Source organism: Mus musculus, chromosome 5, assembly GCF_000001635.26.
Source record: "Mus musculus strain C57BL/6J chromosome 5, GRCm38.p6 C57BL/6J".
NCBI lineage: Eukaryota > Metazoa > Chordata > Mammalia > Rodentia > Muridae > Mus > Mus musculus.
Genome location: NC_000071.6, coordinates 138,956,824 through 138,969,839, shown reverse-complemented (window position 1 = coordinate 138,969,839; position 13,016 = coordinate 138,956,824).

Sequence of the window (13,016 nt, the reverse complement as noted above, 5' to 3'; positions counted from 1 at the left end):
GCCTGTGACAACTTTTGGCTGGCAAGGGTCAGCTGGAACTCTGGCCTGTTTGAAGTGCCCTCTGCAGCCCCTAGTTCTGAAAGTCTATTGTTATAGCCTGGCCCTGTGGGTCCCCTGGCACTGTGGGTGCCTGGAGACAGACAAGCAGCCCATACACGGCTGGCTACACCCAGCCAGGGGTTTGAAGTCTTGCTTGGTCCCCAGGGCCTGGGCCTTTCTCCAGTGAAAGCAGCCATTACAGACTTGTTGAGATTTGATGGCACAAAGGCAGAAAGAACCATGTGAGGAAGGAAGGACCGTGACTTAGACACATTGTAAACCTTACACGACCCCGGAGGGACTTCACCTTTTGTTAAGTCAGGCCTTTGGCTATCTCCCAGGTTTTCTGGACCTCCAGAGCCCAGTCCTGGGGCTGCTGAGAGGCTACTGCCCCATTCCCTGGTAGCAGAAACTATCCAGACAGTAGTGCTTTCCCAGAATGCCCAGGGATAATGGATGGAGAAGACCTGCACTAGACTCTGCAGAGTTAATAGGAGTTATGGTGCCTGAGTTTCAAGAAGTTCATCTACCACTCAGCATCTTCCCAGTGACCCACTCACCAGTGACCCACCCACTCGCCATCTGTCTATCCACCCACCACCCATCTACTCATCTATTATCTTTTTTACATCCATCTACCCATCCACCCAGCCATCTACCCATCCACCCAGCCATCTACCCATCCACCCAGCCATCTACCATCCACCCAGCCATCTACCATCCACCCAGCCATCTACCCATCCACCCAGCCATCTACCATCCACCCAGCCATCTACCCATCCACCCAGCCATCTACCATCCACCCAGCCATCTACCCATCCACCCAGCCATCTACCCATCCACCCAGCCATCTACCATCCACCCAGCCATCTACCTATCCACCCAGCCATCTACCCATCCACCCAGCCATCTACCATCCACCCAGCCATCTACCATCCACCCAGCCATCTACCCATTCACCCAGCCATCTACCCATTCACCCAGCCATCTACCCATTCACCCAGCCATCTACCATCCACCCAGTCATCCACCCATTCACCCAGCCATCTACCCATTCACCCAGCCATCTACCCATTCACCCAGCCATCTACCCATTCACCCAGCTATCTACCCATCCACCCAGCCATCTACCCATTCACCCAGCCATCTACCATTCACCCAGCCATCTACCCATTCACCCAGCCATCTACCCATCTACCCAGCCATCTACCATTCACCCAGCCATCTACCATCCACCCAGCCATCTACCCATCCACCCAGCCATCTACCCATCCACCCAGCCATCTACCCATTCACCCAGCCATCTACCCATCCACCCAGCCATCTACCATCCACCCAGCCATCTACCCATCCACCCAGCCATCTACCCATCCACCCAGCCATCTACCCATCCACCCAGCCATCTACCCATTCACCCAGCCATCTACCATCCACCCAGCCATCTACCCATTCACCCTGCCATCTACCATCCACCAAGCCATCTACCATCCACCCAGCCACCTACCATCCACCCAACCATCTACCCAGCCACTATCCCCTTCTATTTATCTCTCTACCATCTATCTATCCATCCACTTACCTATCATCCATTTTACTCTACCTACCACCTATCTATAGTCACCCACCCATCTTGCTACCACCCATCCATTTAGAATCCACTCTTTTGTCCATCTACCCACCTATCCATCATTTACCCATTTATTCTACCAATCCATCACCCATCCTTCTACCTACTATCCATCCACCCATCCACTCACTCATCCACCTATCCACCCATTAATGCTTCCATCTATCCACCACCTAACCATTCACTCACACACCTTCCACTCACCCAACCATCCACCCACTAATCACCCATTTAGACTCATCCATGCACCCACCCACCATCTACCATACAGTAGTGCTTTCTAATGCCATTCCAATGTGGCTGAGAATATAATTGCAAGGTATTGATTCTTTTGAACATATTGAGACCTGTTTCAGGGTCTAGTATATTGTCCATGGTGGAGAAAATGTGAATCCTTTGATTGAGGTTTTACACACACAAAGAGACATGTTATACACCAGATTAGGAATCTCAGAAATGCTGGCGGATGCCTGCTTGTGATCTTATGTCCCATTGTCCTACAGCTGAGTGCTCCTGGGCACATCTGTGTGCCATCTACATTTTTTTCTGCACTCATGACCTTCTAGGTTATTAAATATTCTTCAAAGCTATGTCCCTGAGCCAAGAGCCATGCAACCCCGACCCCCATGGCAACATCCCCGGACTGGCAGGACTATGTACCTGGTCCCAATCCCTTCTTGTAGCAATGTGGGTTCCAACATGCCCCAGCCTACCATCTCAGTCTCAGAGGTTGGGAACAGGCCCTGCTTCCAGCCACAGCAATGCATGCCCAGAAGCTCTGTGCATGGCCTTGGGGTGATGTGAGGGAGGCAACTTACCTGCCTTGGTTTGGTCTTGCTTCTTCCCTAGGGGTTTGAGCAGTGAAGTGCCATCGGGACTGAGAAGGTGGCTCAGTCTGTGAAGTGTTTGCTGTATTAGGACCTGAGATTAGGTCCCTAGCACCTACATAATAAGTTAGGTATGGAGCATGCACCTGTAACCCCAGAGCTGGAAGGATGCAGTCAGGAAGCTCTGATAGGGTCTGGTCTGGCTAAGTTAATGGGGTCCAGGTTGAGACCCTTACTCAAAAAAATTAATGTGGAGAACGACAGAGGACGATTTCTGATGTCAACTCTGGCACTCGCCTGCATACATGAGCATGCACCTGCATTCTTGTGCACACCCATTAGCACACACACAGGCACAGGCACACAATATGATACTCATAGGTGAATGAGACTCTTGGCAAGCGCTTTGGTTGACCTCAGGCCCCAGGGAAGTCACCTTTAAAGGTAAAGGGCTCTCCTTATTTCCCACACTTTTGGGAGCCTCTTGGCTTGGGAAAGGGCTCTGGTTGGTGCAAAGTAGACAAACTAGGCCTTTAGTGGGTCGATATTCAAAGGGATCCCTACCTGAGCTCCAAGCTCCCTTCTCTCCCTTCCCCATATTTCCTGATTCCCACATCCATTGTTTTGCAGTAAAATAAAAGAGGGGTCCTGGAGCCACTTAGGGAAATGAGGGTGCCAGGACCCCAGAGCCTCTTTGTGAAGGGATGGCACTGAGCTCTGCCTACAGTTAGTGAGGAGTCTGTTTACCTAATAGAGGGTAGGGGGTAAGAGGGTGGGGGCAGGGAGATTGGCAAACAGCCCTGGGCAGCTAGCCACCGCACAGCAGCCTGGGTGGCGTCCAGGGGCCCCTCAGACCTGCATACCTTCCTTGCAGGATACAGCCCCCCCCACTTCTACCTTTTTAAACACTGCCTGGCGGTGACCCCTAACAGAAGGAAATCCCTAAAGCAAACTTCCAAGGGCCGGTGGGAAAACAGCACAGTAGAGGTTGGGGGTGGGATGGGGTGGGGGATATCAAGCCTCAGAAGAGACCAGCATGCCAGCTGGAGGGTCCCTTGCCCTGCTCCAAGCTCATTCCTGAGCTATCTTTGCCACTGGAGAGGCGCCAGAGGAATGCACCAAGAATCCTGCAAGGAGGGCTCCCGTCCAGGCAGGGTCGAGGGCCAGAGACAGGCAGGGACTTGTCTGAGGCCACACAGCACAACCATGGGGGATTCCAGAGGGCAGTAGGAACCCCAAAACTCCTTTTGGGGGTGCACTCAGATCTCACCAGACAACATAATCTGGGTTTAGGTGGAGGAGGGGAAGGAACAGGACAGGTGCTGTTGGAAGTGGAGAGGGATTCTGCGCTGCCGTTTGCACAACAGCCTGAAGGACAGCCTCAGGGAAGAGCCTGCCTGGTGCATCCTCTGATGTGTCTTGGAATTCTGGCATTTCCCCCTCAAAATCTGGCCTAGTTATGCTTGAGAGCTTCTGACCCCAGAACACTTTTATTTATGACAGAAAATCTGTCTCCATGGCAACACCTTAGGAAGCTGCAGCCTCAGATCATAACTTCCCAAGCAGGAAAGACAATTAGGATCCCCCCCCATCCCCAAACAGCCAAGAGCAAATTCTGCCCCTCTCTACAGTATAGGAGGGGACCCGGAATATGAGGGGCGAGGGCAGAGGGAAAGGACAAAGCTGGCCAACACTCAGTCCTTCATTCTGACCATCCTGATCACCATAGCTGCTGGACAGGGCCCCTCCCAGAAGTACCCAACAGGCCCAGGCACATGCCAGTCTTTGAGCAACTGCCCCTCCTACTCTCTGCCAAAGTCACATCAGCGCTTGCTTTCCTGGCCTGGGAAATGGGTATGGAGGAGAATCGTTCTCTCTGGACATCCCATAGGAAGCCCAGGCAGCAAACATCACTGAGCAGCTCCCAATAGCATGTGGAGGGAGAATTCTCTCCAGCTCCAGCACAGAGATACTCCTGTTGTCAGGCTAGGGAGGGTGACCTGCACCTCAGTCATCAGGGCATCAGAGTGGAGGAGTGCCCCTGGTCCCACAAGCCTTACATCCATCCACCCGTCCATCCAGTTTATCTACTCACCACTTCTGTCCAGCCACCCAGCCACCCACCCACTTACCCAGCCACCCACCCATCTGTTTATCTATCTACTGATCTACTCACCTAGCCACCTACTTGTCCTTCCATTCACCCATCCACTACCTACTTACTTGACCGTCCTTCATTCATCCTTCCATGCATCTATCCATCTGTCTATTCATTCATCTATCCTCCTTCCTTCCCACCTACTCACAGTCCATCCATCCATCCATCCATCCATCCATCCATCCATCCACCCACCCACCCATCCATCCATCCATCCATCCATCCATCCATCCACCCATCCATCCATCCACCCATCCATCCATCCACCCATCCATCCACCCACCCATCCATCCATCCATCCATCCATCCATCCATCCATCCATCCACCCATCCACCTCTCCCAATCCATCCACTAATCCATCTATTTACCCACCTATGCACCCATCCATTCATTCATCCACCACAAGTTTTTGAACACGTCCCAATGGCTGGTCACTATGCCATCTGCTGTGTGATGGTCTCTGAGTTCTTTTTTTTTTTAAGGAAATATTGTCTATTTTATTCTTTTTTTAAAATTTTTTTTAATTAGGTATTTTCCTCGTTTACATTTTCAATGCTATCCCAAAGGTCCCCCATACCCACCCCCCCAATCCCCTACCCACCCACTCCCCCTTTTTGGCCCTGGCATTCCCCTGTACTGGGGCATCTAAAGTTGGCAAGTCCAATGGGCCTCTCTTTGCAGTGATGGCCAAGTAGGCCATCTTTTGATGCATATGCAGCTAGAAACAAGAGCTCCGGGGTACTGGTTAGTTCATATTGTTGTTCCACCTATAGGGTTGCAGTTCCCTTTAGCTCCTTGGGTAATATCTCTAGCTCCTGCATTGGGGGCTGTGTGACCCATCCAATAGCTGACTGTGATCATCCACTTCTGTATTTGCTAGGCCCCGGTGGTCTCTGAATTCTTATAGCTCCTCTGTGGGCTAGGTGCTGTTCACGACCACTCCTTACATAGAGGACAACTAAGGCATTGACTGAGCCATCTCACCAACCTGAGATATATCCGTAAGACAATACTCTCGGAATCTACAGCTTCCAACCAGGAACAGCCTCCTAATAGCCAGATTAGCCCTAGGATTATGAATGGATGAATTAGTGATGAAGCCAGCGCCCTTGTGATCCAATCACCTTTCCACAGCACCACGTGCTAGGGTCAAGCCTGTGGGGACACTTTATATATGGACAATAAACAGCTATGATGCATGACCACAATGTAACCTTTAGAATAAATAAATGATACTAGCACCACCAAGTCCTTTCTTATAAAAGCCATTGAAGAGCCTTATTATGCCTACCCCACCCCCTTTTTTGTTGACAGTGTCATATATTGCTCAGGTTGACCTCAAGTTCATTGTGTATGTAGCTGAGGATAACCTTGAACTGATGACTCTCCTGCCTCATCCCCTGCAGTGCTAGGATTACAGGCCTGAACCAGCAGGCCTATTTTATGTGCTTCTGGAGACAGGCAGGGCTTTTTGCATGCTGCTCTACCAACTTAGCAGCATACCCAGCTCACCACCAGAAACCTCTGACCTCCACCCCTAGACTTGACACTGAGCCCCTGTCTGTCAGTCATTTTATGTGAAAGTCTGAGTGAGGACTTGCTGGCCACATGGTGCCCTCCCTGGGAGACCTGAAGGGTTCAGACCTCTTTCTTTACTTGGCCTCAGCATCCCTCCCTCGGGCTTCATTTTCTGCAACCTCTAGTGTCTGTCCCCAGGTCAGTTTCTGTCATTGTGTAGCCTCAAGGGGGACTGTGGTGTGTACCCACACAGCATTTGTCTCCAGACTCATGGCCCTCAGGATATACAGAACCATTTCATGAGGAACAGCCAATTTATATATGCACGCCTTTGGGAAAATAGACTCCAAAGCTATGAATATTTCACCTCGCCTCGTGTTCCTTTCCTCAGACATTTTGGGGTCAGGAGAAAAAGCTGAATTAATTTTGTGTTTTAGTGGGACAAACACGGCAACAAAGCTGTGCTTCAGTTCCATAAGTACCCCATCATACTAGACAGACAACACGGAGGGCGCCAGAGGGTTGCTCACCTCTTTAGTGACCAGGCAGCAAAGATAGGGCAGAAAGTTCTAGAAAAAAATATCTTTCAGAGGCATACCCTTGATCACCTTATCCACCATCCACCTTCCTCCCACCAGGTCTCACCTCTTAGCTGCCCATCACTCCGGACTTTCCAGTGGATGAGTCAGTTGATGACATCCACTCGGGAGGTAGCATTCCCTAAGCTCTGATTGCTACAAGCCTATGGTCACTGCTGCTCTTATTCTAAAGAACCTTGGAGATGTTTCTGTCACCTTCTGAGTACTGGAACCCCAAGTACTGAACTCCCAATCCATGACTAATGCACGACTTTCCATACTCCAGGAACCCCCTTGTCAGTGTCCCAAGAGCTACAGAGGTCTCTGCTGGGCTGAGGTGAGGAGGTGGGAGGATGCAGTTGTGTATCTCCTGGGGTGTCCCTGCCAAGGACTTCAGGTCATTAGGTTAAACAGCAGACATGGCCGAAGAAATGGTTCAATATGTAAGACACTTGCCACATAAGCAGGACTGTCTGAGTTCGGATCCCCAGAACCCGTATAAAGCTAGATGTGGTAGTGGTAGCACATATCTCTAATCCCTGGGCTCCTAAGGCAAGATAAGGGACAGAGATGGGAGACTGTCTGGAAGCTCATGGGCTGGTTAGTGTGGTGTGCAACAAAGAGAGCCTTTTCCCAGTGGAAGACAAGATCGAACACTTGAGGGATATATATCCTTACACAGAGAAGAGGGGGAAGGGAGGGAGGGAAAGGGGGAGAGGGAGAGATACACAAAAGATATAAAAGAATTAATTAAAAGAGCAACAGCAAAACCCCACAGGCTTCCATAACATCTGAGGTCCGAGGCCACAGTGTGGGCTGGAGGCGGTCCTTCATGGCTGCAGACTGCGTTTGTCTCCTGGACATTTCCCTCCTCTCCCCTTGGCCTGTGACTGGCTTGTCTCCCAGTTTCTTCTTCCCATACCTCCTGGCCATGCCCTCAGTGGCCTGTATAGTCTCTCAAATGAGCCCCATCTCAACAAGGTGACATTTTTAGGCCCTGGTGGGTTGAGATTTTGACATATGAATTTTTTGTTTTGTTTTGTTTTGTTTTTTCAAGACAGGGTTTCTCTGTGTAGCCCTGGCTGTCCTGGAACTCACTCTGTAGACCAGGCTGGCCTCGAACTCAGAAATCCACCTGCCTTTGCCTCCCGAGTGCTGGGATTAAAGGCGTGCGCCACCACGCCCGGCGACATATGAATTTTTGATGGACATAATCCAAAGGACAAATATGAAGTGGGTGTGTGTGTGTGTGTGTGTGTGTGCAACAGAGCCAAATCCATGAGAACATTCCAGAATGTTTCCTTGCATCTTAGGGAGGGTAACTGCATCCTCTACCTTTTTTGTTTTGTTTTGTTTTTTTTTAATTGTGAATGCCACACCAAATTACCCAGATTGGACTTAAATTCTCTCTCTTGCTCAAGCTCGCTTTGAACTTGTAATCCTCCTCCCTCTGCCTCTCAAGTGCTGTTCCCTTTTTCTTGATGTGAGAAAAAAAATGCTCTCTGAGATTTAGGGTTCGGTAATGACTAATTTATTAACTTTTAAAGTAGATCAGCTAATTCATTATTTATATCAGCAAGTGTTGTGAGTGTGCCAGGGGCACACATGTAGAGGCCAGAGGATGACCTGAGGGAGTCCATTTTCTCTTTTACCCATGTGGGTTCTGGGGATAGAACTCAGATGGGCAGGCCTTGGCTTCAGGCACCTTTACCTACCGAAGCATCTCACGGACTCAGCCAACATTATTTTTCTTATAAACAGAATCTGGGATCAAGGTTGTAAGAGGGTCCATTTCATGGGTGACAAAGAATATAATTATTGTTGTCAGAAACAGTTACATGTCTCATTCGTAGAGGGGTGGGGCGGGAGGGAGACTATTTGTCTTGCCTCAGGTGCTACGGCATGGAATGAAGAGCCAGTCCACCACTGCTTTGTGAATCCTACCCGACACCCCACTGCAAACTCTGCAATTGCCCTAAAAAGGGACTCATGGCATTTTATAGATTCTGCATTCCTTGCTCTTTGACCAGAGGGCTGCTTTAGTAGCTGAAGAAGTGTCTCTGTGGATAAGAGAGCTTGTGTATAAAGCATGAGGACCTGAGTTCAAATCCCAATACTCACCTAAAAGTTTAGGTGCAGCCATACAGCCATCTGTGACCCAAGCACTATAGGGGGCAGAGACAGGATGATCACTGGGGCTTGCTGGTTGCCAGCTTGACTCCGGGTTCAGCCCTCTGGCCCCCTGTGCTTCCCACAGAACTCAAGGGAGTAAGATGAAGCGTGATAGAGCAGAGTACCTAACACCCCATTTTGTTCCCCTTACTGATGCGCCCATACCCCCCTCATATACGCACTGAAGAGTTCATATTTAGCAGAGTGTGGTGGTGCATACCTGTAAGCCCAGCACTGCAGAGGCAGAAGTGGTATGATCAGCACAAGCCCATCGTTGGCTACATGGCGAAACTGAGGCCAGCCTGGGCTACATGAGATCCTGTTTAAATAAAAAAGCAAATCCCTAATCATTCAAATGAAGTCAATAAAAAGAACAGTTTTCATATACCGTAGCTAAGCACGGTACAGTGCCCTACCAGCATTCCTTATCCAATCTAGCTGCGTTCAGAAACGCTCCGATCAGCATCATCTACAGATGCAGAAACAGGCTCTTGGTGGCCTGGCATCTCTGCACTCGGTAGGTGAAACAGGGCCAACCTCAACTACATAGTCAGTTTGAGGCCTGTCTGGGTTATGTGAGACCCTGTCTGAAAAGGCAAGGAATAGACAGAAACACAAACAAAACAACAACAACAAAAAAGAAACCAGTGCTCTCCTATCATTATTTTAAACGAGGTGACCTCTCTTATTTTAAATGACGTGACTTGAAGAACAAATTTCCATAGTCCTTCTGTCTAAAATCTGCTGCACAGGCACATGCTCTTCTAGTCTCTTTTTTTTTCATTTTTCCTCCTAAAACTAGTCTCTTGTTCAGGCCTCCTGGCTGCTCAAGTGTGGGAAGGGCTCATGGTGGCCAGACATAGTGACAACCTGTCTCGGTGACTCTTCAGGAGTAGAGTCACTATCACATTCCCTCCAAGTTACTACCTGAGTGAGCCCTGACCTCTTCTTGGCCACAGCTAGGCTTCTCCACCTACCCACCCAGCTCCTCCTGAGTCTAGGAGTACAGATCAGGCAGTCTAGGGCCAGTACTTGCATCCAAGAGTAAACACTTCTCCAGGCAGCTTGGAGAAGCATGCACAGCAACTTTGTTCACCAACAGAACCAAAGAGGAGTTTGCCGAGGGCTCTGGAAACATCTTCCTGGGTCTTACCCAGGAGCACGACATCCCTTTGAGGTTGGTGGATGCAAAGGTGATGTCTGGAACCCTGGCTATCATTTTGTAGTCATGAGGGCTTGAGGCTGATGTCTGAGGCCAAGTGAGGACAGCAGAGCAGAGAGTCCTAAGTTTCCTGTCACGTGATGTGATCCACGACTCGGTTTATATCTGTCTTTGGTTGGTACTTCTACCACACACACACGACCCAAAGTGTCCTCCAAAATCCCTCCTACTTCTTTCCTGAGCTGTGGTAGAGTTAGCGTGAGATCTGGTGGGTGGGGGAGTGTGGGGGTGGGGAGCTGTGGGGTGCTAAGGGGTTGGGGGTGTTAGTCCTCTGTCCCATGGCACTTTCCCACAGAACTCGGAGCGGGGTCTGAGTCAGCAGAGCTATCTTTGGCATTTTCTCTCATTTTAGCCACTGTCTTAATTTGTAAGACATATTTTATGCTCCCCAGAACCTCCAGTCTGCCCAGGAGCCCCAGGAGCCCCCAGGGAACTGCCAGCCCCCTGGCTTTCCCTTCTTTTCAAGAGGAAGAGATGGGGTCTGGTCTGGACAAGGCCACGTGAGAAAGTTCAAACTGTTGCTCCAGGGTGACTGCCTTCTGGAAGCTTCCTAGGCATTAGCTGCCCTCCATGCGACCTCCAGGAGCCCGCCTCCATGAAGCTCCCAAGGGATCCTGGGGAGTGGGCAGGAGGAGGACCCTTGCTGAGCTTGCCAGAAGGGTCCCTGGGGCTGTTCATCTCAGCAGCCCTATGGCCTTGTTCCTGGTGGGAGGCAAGCCCAGGGCTTCTGGCTTCCTCTCTCTCTCTGACACTGCCTTTATCTAAGGATAGTTTGGAGACCCAGGTGACCCCTCTATAGCTCTGGCCATCGACTTATGCAGACCTACACAGGTCACCTGGGAAAGTTGAAGGGATGTAGGAAGATAAGCCTACACAGTGGGTCATTGAAACGGGGTCTTAGATGAGTAGCTGTGACCAGGCTGCCTCTATGTCATTGCCCTAGACTCTGAAGTTTGTTGCTGAGGTAGACATGCCTGATGTGCCCAGAAATCTGGAAGCCAGAACCTCTGCATTGTAATGCAGAGCCTCTGCATTGACTTATCAGTTTACCTACCCTCTCGTTCACCTACCCATCTACCCACCTACTCCTCTATCTACTATCAAGGGCTGGGGAGTGTGCATCATGGACCAGGCCTTATTGGCCACTGGTGATCAAGGCTTGTGTTTGTCCTGGGAACTCATGCTCTTGCGATAACAGCCAGCTGACCCAGATAACCATAAATGACAGGCAGGAGCTGTGGGAGGGGGCTTGCTACAGAGGAACACCCTCAAAAGTATCAGTTCTCAACCTCTGGGCATGGCGGCACCCCTTGGGAGATGGAACAACCCTTTCACAGGAGTATCATATCAGATACCCTGCATATCAGATATTTACATTACAATTCATTACAGTAGCAAACTTGCAGTTATGAAGTACAATGAGATAATTTTATGGTTGGGGGGGGGTCCACCACAACATGAGGAACTGTATTAAAGCTGTATCGCAGTTTTAGGAAGGTTGAGAACCACTGCTCAAAAGGATCTTATTGAAAACACAATGTGTTTGGCAGATGTAACTAGTGTCCTGAGCTCGAGATAAGTTCATCGTGGGGTGACTTGCTGTCCTAGTGAGAGGCAAGAGACACAACTGCAGACACGTGTGCATTCTCTCTCTCTCTCTCTCTCTCTCTCTCTCTCTCACTCACACACACACACACACACACACACACACACACAACTCTCAAACTCACACATGCACAAACATGGTCTGAACACACAGGCCCACAGATGGGGTGATGTATGCAAGCCCAGGGTCACCTGCTGTAGCTGGAGTGAAACCCAGAGCAGATTCCCTTGGAGGCTCAGTCAGCCTAGCTGACATCTCACTCTTGGGCCTCTGGCATCCAGGACACACACAAAAGTGTGCTCTCCAGGTCACCCCTTTGGTGGTAAGTTGTGGCACCTCGTAGCTCTGGACTCTGTAGGCAACAACCTGGCAGGGCTCCTGTGACCCAGTGCTGGTTGATGAACACGTCTGACATGTGGTTTTTTTTTTTCCCTGCACTGCCCAGTTCGGCAGCCAATGGCCACTGTTTCTACTGGGCACTTGATATGCGCTGGTACTATGTTCCATATAATATCAACTGGGGGCCCACATGTGGCTGATGGCTGTCATATTAGACAGGCAGCTTTAGAATCGCAAGCATCTCTATGACTGCTGAATCTCAGGATGATGGTCTATGTTCTCAGACACTCCCACCCCAGGGATACCAGCCAGGAAGTTTGCAAAATGTTACGTAGAGGAGAAGCGGTGCTCTGTGTCAGATCCTTGGGGTGCACTCCAGTGGCTTCTCTGACCCTGTCTATGCCCTCAACTTCTGGGTATCCCAGTAGAAGCCTCCAGTTGAGATGTAGTGAAATGACCTGACTTCCTCAATGCCCATCTTTCCCCAGTCTATTAGATCACAGGGTGGTGCAGAACACTGACTTTTAGGGTAAGCTGTTTCAGACCCTCATGAGTACCCACTTCCCAAGACTGACAAGAATGCGTGTTACACAGATTATACAAATCTTAACGAGTCTAACCATCCCTGCAAGCTGCAGTCATGCTGGGACTCCTTCGAGATTACATGACCACCAACCAGGAGGAGCTCCACATGTGGGGAAAGCCTGCACTGACTCTGGGAAGCCTGATGACGGTGTGACAGGGATGGTGGCACAGTGAGAGATGGTGGTGGGGATGGCACATATGGAGAGGTGGCAGTTGTGGGGACGTCATGAGGGAGTGATGGTTCTGATGCTGTGGTCATTGTGAGGAATACGTGTCACAGGATGGTTGTGAGGTGACAGCTGTGGGAGGTTGTAGTCGGCAGGGGTGACGGCTGTGACGAATGG